This window comes from Macrosteles quadrilineatus, unplaced genomic scaffold, assembly GCF_028750875.1.
Source record: "Macrosteles quadrilineatus isolate MER2022 unplaced genomic scaffold, UCM_ALF_1.0 Scaffold_3__2_contigs__length_128488019, whole genome shotgun sequence".
Taxonomy (NCBI): Eukaryota; Metazoa; Arthropoda; class Insecta; order Hemiptera; family Cicadellidae; genus Macrosteles; species Macrosteles quadrilineatus.
The window spans coordinates 51,479,193-51,485,671 of NW_026542596.1; the positions used below are offsets into that span (position 1 = coordinate 51,479,193).

A 6,479-nucleotide genomic window follows, 5' to 3' on the forward strand; every position below is an offset into this window, starting at 1 on the left:
GGCAAAAAATTTAGAATTTAGTTCTACACAAACAATATTATTGATTTTAAATTAGATGTAGTTGTGCCGTGGTCTATATATCAGAGAAAAGAGGATTTTTATTGTTAATTTTCTACAAAAAATAAATAAAATCTAACAAAAAACCACTAAGTGGTAACACTTTCCCCGCCAAGTCAGCAATCCAAAAAAGATAACAAATCATTACTTTTCCGCCAAGAAAAACAATGTAATGTATGTAAGTTTGGGAGCTTGGCGGCAGACTTTTGCTCGATCACTTTAAAAAATACCATAAAACTAGTTTCATTGAGCAAGTATCTCTCCCATTAGTACATTGCTAGGTGAGAGCTTATTTTACAAAATTTTACCTTATTTGTGCCGCATTTCATGAAATCATAATAGTGATGGTTTTATATTTACTGATTACCTCGAAATTATTACACTTAGTTGGACTAATTAATTAGAGAAGTTGATTTGTGAAATTATCCACGAACGTAACTTTAATGAAAAAACCCATCAAAAGTCTGCCACCAAGTTGCCAAACTTACATACATTACATTGTTTTTCTTGGCGTAAAAGTAATGATTTATTATCTTTTTTGGATTGCTGACTTGGCGGAAAAAGTGTTACCACTTAGTGGTTTTTTGATAGATGAAATATACTAAACGGTAATAAGCAACAAATTAACAATAGAAAGGTTCTTTCCATCCCGCAAATAGAAGCATTGTTGATGTTTTGTGGTTTTTATAACTTTGTGATTAAGTAAGTTATATAATAATATAATATAATAATTGTTACTATTAACTATCGGTCTGCGTCAACTTTGTTTAAAACTAAATACACAAAACACTAGTGAACAATTGCTTTGGGCAATAAAGATTCTACAGAAACCAATTTGAATTTTAAATAACCTAAAACAGAACTTTTTGCTTTTGATAAAATATATTGTAATTAACAACGCAACAAACGAACAATAGAAATGTTCTTTCCACCCCGTCAATGGAAGCGTTGTTAATGCTTTGTGGAATGCTATTATAACTTTGTGATTAAGTAAGTTCCAAAGGCCAAACTGAAATGACAAAAACGTATCTGCTTCTGAAAGAACTTTAGGTTAATGAGTTGTAAATAGTTAATTTAATTACAAGCCTTAGGAGTACTTCCGAATAATTATCCCTTTTGGAAATATAACTAAACAATTATGAACTCAGATTGATTCTAAAAGTATAATTAATTCAAATGAAATAAGAAACATTTAAGACAATGTATGTTCTGTGTATAATTAGTGTCTATATGTAAACAATATTCTTGGTTTGCGAAATTCCATTGGTGTGTCGAAAATATTCATTTTGATATTTCAAAAAGATTTAACTTCACAGGTTAAATCATAGATAAAAGGTGTATAGACAGACCTTAGTAGGACATTAGATAAAAGACGGCCCAAAAGACTGAGGGATATTTTGCTTATTGAAACTTCTTATGTTATCTGTTGCTTTTAGCAATAATCTCCTTGTCCCAACAAACGTAAAAGCAAGGATGTGTGCTGTAATCTATGCATCAAAGGGTAAATTTTGAGGTGTTTTCCTCAAGAGCATTTACGAAAGAAACCTGTTTGTAAGATCCAACAATGTATTATAGTTCATCAACCCACTCATAGTTTACCTCTTGATATTACCATATCTTTAAGTAAAGTTTTTATTTTAATTAAATAATTAAAAAATAAGACACTATCTTACAATTTTATCTTAAGTAATCCAATAAATGGTTATGTAAACCCCATGTTATTAAAACCCATTTTATTTAAAAAAATTAAAGGCGGTGTCGATACAATGTTGCACCAGGACAAGTAAGGGACCTTAATTAAAGACGAGCTACCACTACGCAGAAATGTATGTTTTACACGCTTAAAATATGCAGGCATTGAAAAAGCTACACGCGTGCGCCAGGCGGTACGAATTGCAACTATAACCATACAGTTGTGTTGAAATCCGCTAGATATCGGGTGATATGAAAATTACCTGCAAACTCTTGAGTGGACATTGCAAAACGTTAATTTGTGACACAACCTGAGTAAATACTTTCAGTTTATACAAAAACTAAAAAATACAAGCATTTTTACTAGTTAATTAGGATTTTAATTAATTTTATAACACATTCGCGTTTCTTCCTTCAGGTATAAGAAAGGTGTCTCGCAACATCCTTTGATATTACATTTGGTCAGACTATGATTCCATTCAAATAACAAGTTCATATTTACAGATTGGATTTTAAATATATACTGAGTGAAACATTGTTAATATTTTGTTACTGCAAAGAATACAATACATTGGAAATAAAAACATAAATTGTGTACCCAAGTAATATACATTCTATATTATGTTATTCGACCTATATTTAGATATAATATTTATACTTATTAAGGTTGATTAAGTATGTCAATGTTCTAAAATGGTTTCCCCTAGGACTAAATGAATATTTGTACACAATTGCTTTCCTTATATAATTTTATTTAAATTTTTGATTACATATCTATACAATAAGGAGCCAAAAAATCACCAAAATGGCCAAGAAGATCTTGTTAAAGAGAAAAAACTTAAATACTTTGAAGAGGACCACGCCAACAAAGCAGATGAGAAGAAAAATCACTAATATTTGGCTGTTGTTGTCATTGCTGTTGTTGTTGTGCAGTGAAAACGCTCATATATGGCACCGAGGATCTCGTCGACGAAGGAGAAGTACAACATAGTCACAAAGGGGAAGAAAATCCACGCCACAAATAGAAATAGCAGAATAACCATAGGGCATTTCGTTTGGGTTGGACGGTTTTTTTCTCTTGAAGTGTAGTGTATGTTCTTGGTGTGTGTGAAGTAGGATGAGTTTTATTCTTCATTTTGTTAGAAAGATTTTAGAGGAAACTAAAATGTTATCTTATGAACCACTTCTCTGTTGCCTCGAAACATTTTTGGTGTATGCTATAACGGATGGGGGAAAATATGATTTTTAATGTTTTTATCTAAACTTATAAATATACTAGCTGGCCCAACAGACGTCGTCCTGTCCTAATGTGGTTTTATGTCAAATGCTCGTTCATTTACAAGATGAGCTCGTTTGCATCGCTCAATCACGTCCAGGTTAACGTTCATTTGCTACGCTAACTCACTTCCAGGAAGTTCTTCTTCCATCTCCACATAATTTATGAACTTTAAAGTATCTCGCAGGGAGAATCGTGTAATGTAAAATTTGTAAAGGCCTTCCTTCAGGCAGGAGGGAAAATCTCAAGTAATACAATAGAATAAACTGTTTTGTAAACTCTATTTTTTTAGAACTTGCGATTGTAATGTCAATTGCATTACATTGTTTACCGATGGTACGCATCAGACCCCTGTCATTTACATAATACTATCGTAATGAATAAAAAAATGATATCTAGGCCTAACAGTTTATTGAACTAACAATGTAATTTATACACCTTAATATTAATATATCAATAATAGATTGAAAGTAGCTTTTATTATTTTTTATTTCAGTTTACTGTTGTGTAGTATTCAAAAAGTATTTTATCAAATTGCCAATAATTCCCATTACAGTAAATGTTCAATCACTTTGAAATAAAATATCGCATTGATTTAAAACTGACCAAATCCCATTCGGAGGCTCAACGTTGTGTGTATAACAAGTTGATTAGTTCCATTGACTATATAACACTACGTTATATAGTCACGTTCTTAAACATTCTTAAACATTCTTAAACATTCTTAAACGTTCTTAAACATTAAATACATTAAAAACATTCATTAAATACATTATTGTACTTTATTCATGTACTTTTTTCAAATACAGATGTTTTAACAGCCTACAAAAGTTCAATTCCGTCCCATAATATTCAATTCCTTCCGGTATAAGTCAATTCCGTCCCACCTCAGTCATTTCCGTCCCATGTTCAATTTTGGAATAAAAACAGTATAACATTTAAATTTAGAAGCCGTAAAGTATCTATTAATGTTCTGGAAATAATACTTTATCACACACTCAAAACATTTATTATTTATAAAACAGATTATTCAGAATAATTAAACTATAAGAGACAGGTTGGGAAAAGTTATGAGAGTAGCCGACTTACAAATAATTTTTATAATTGTTTTAAAATCAAAATCCTTAAAACAAGTTTTACAGTTGAAGATTATGAATGTACAAAGTGTTTCAGATATTATTACACAGTAAGACTATTATTTACCATGATTTAAAAAATAGTTTTTCAGTTGGGACGGAATTGACAAAAAACTTTGCATGGGGTGCAAAAATAAATCATAAAAAATACTAAAAGCATTGTTTAATCATGACATTAAATATTAACTTAATATAACACAATATTCAAATAAAAAAAAAAAAATTTACACTTTGGAGTGATATTACAATTTTGGTGGATTCATCTACGAAATTTCACCGGACGTTCTCTCTGGAATAAAACGCATACGTCAGTATGGTCTTATTAATTATAAATCATTCACACTAAGACTTGCGACTTCAGCTCTCCCTGGTGTGGATTAACGTCTGCAAGAGTGAGTACTACGACACAATTATTCTAGTAAAAAACTGCTTGAGCACCTCTGAGACAAATTATCACCCATACAACACTCGGAAAAAAAAAACCTTATTTCAAGTAAACATAAATTAAAATTCTATGAAAAAAAAACCATCCTATATAGGATTAAAATTTCTTAAGCATCTTCCTAATGAAATCAGAAATGAACAAAGCAGGAAAAATTTCATGAGAAAACTAAAACTTTATTTAGTAGAGAAAGCGTTCTATTCCCTCGAAGAGTATTTTTCCACCTCCCCTCTTAGCGTTAGTAATTGATACAGTTTCGATCATTTTCATTTCCTGGTTCTTGGTTTTTGATTTAGATAATGATCCAAAATATACAAATCTGTAAATTATTAATTTAAGATAGATTTAGTTGACACCATTCAATGTACAAAACTGTACTTTATGAATAAAGCATATTTGATTTGATTTGATATCTGCAGTGCTATCCTGAAAATTAGACCAATTCGTATATACCAAGGCAAAAATGTGGTTCGGATTCCACTATAAACTGTAGATCCCTTAGTTGCCATTAGTTGTATGGGCTATTAATTAACAGCTGTGTCTATGGAAATTTTACTTACTTTTGTTCTGTAATGATAATTACTACACCGATGGCATCTGCCATCTCGCCACCCATAAGAATCCGACTTCCCCATGCCACAAATTTTACACCGGATTCCCTACATAAAACAAAAAATAAGTCTTTAGTCCTAGAACTCATGATCAGAAGTTGGGTGGTGTACAATAATTTACTAGAACAATAATTCAGTTATAACACTGGGTCAGTTATTCACTTGACTTTTATGAAAACATAGATTAATGTCATTGACGTGCCAGATTTATTTGGCCTTTCATTCTCAATGATCACAAAGTTATGTCCATGTTTCCTACTAAAAATTGTAGCACTTCGGCTAACATCCTCGTTCATCGTTGTTCATCTGAATCTTGTAGCAATGTGAGCAATTAATTATTTACAGTATCCTAAGGAATAAATTGAAAATTGTCTAAGATGAATAAAGAATAGTATATTACCATAGTCAATGTTAGTTCTTAAATCGTATTGAAAAACTGTATTTAATACAGCGTACATATTTCAGTTGGTGTTTTACTTTATAGGTTCCTTATATTCAGGAACTGCCAAAACTAAGGCAACCACAGGGTAAATTTCAATTAATTCAGTCCCCAATATTGAGTTCACAATAAAAATAATTTTCTTTCCAATTATTAAGAAATGTGTTTTGTAAACCAAGGGTAAATCTGAGAAAATACACTTCTTTATACATACTTAAGACTCATCATTTTTGCAGTGAATTTTGAACACTGCAATAAAGCTTACCTGAGCATAACAAGAAAGTTAATTTTTTAGCTCTTCTATATTAGTAAAAAGTGCCTGAATAACCTGTAAATCTTTGGTGAAATTGATCGAGACCCAAGAAGTTTACAAACTTTTGTATCTTCCTTCATTTAGGGTATTTTTTTGTAACATTCTCTTTGGTGATACCCAATCTCAAAGGACACGTAAAGAACATAACCAGGCCATCTAGGCTAACAAATATATTGCTACATCCCCTTACAATCTACAATCTATAGTTTTTGGTGGTGTAGACATGTTACCTGCATCTCATTGTTCCTGATGTCCGTGATCACTGCCACTTGTGAAGCCAGGTCCTGACGCCCCTTTTATAATTGCAGAATATCCCAAGTAAATATCGTGATTAAATACCAATATCCGGTTATAGTGTACACCATGAAAATTATCATATTTTTACATGCTGGTGAACAATTCTAGGTTAAGTAATCAATTGTAAGCTTGCACACAATTTAGATGCAGTGCTTAACTAAACGATTGGTTTCCCAAGTGTGACGAAGCATGACATCTGTGGTACATAAAATTTTC

At 31.3% G+C, this 6,479-nt stretch overlaps 1 long non-coding RNA gene across 1 annotated transcript; it reads right to left on the minus strand.

Moving 5' to 3' along the window:
* Positions 1 to 4,395: 4,395 nt before the first annotated feature.
* Positions 4,396 to 6,275, minus strand: LOC128988922 (uncharacterized). Its single transcript, XR_008490443.1, has 3 exons — positions 6,197 to 6,275; positions 5,164 to 5,262; positions 4,396 to 4,450 (listed from the first exon to the last, which is right to left on the minus strand). It is a non-coding gene; the product is annotated as an uncharacterized LOC128988922 (long non-coding RNA).
* Between the last annotated feature and the right edge of the window lie 204 nt (positions 6,276 to 6,479).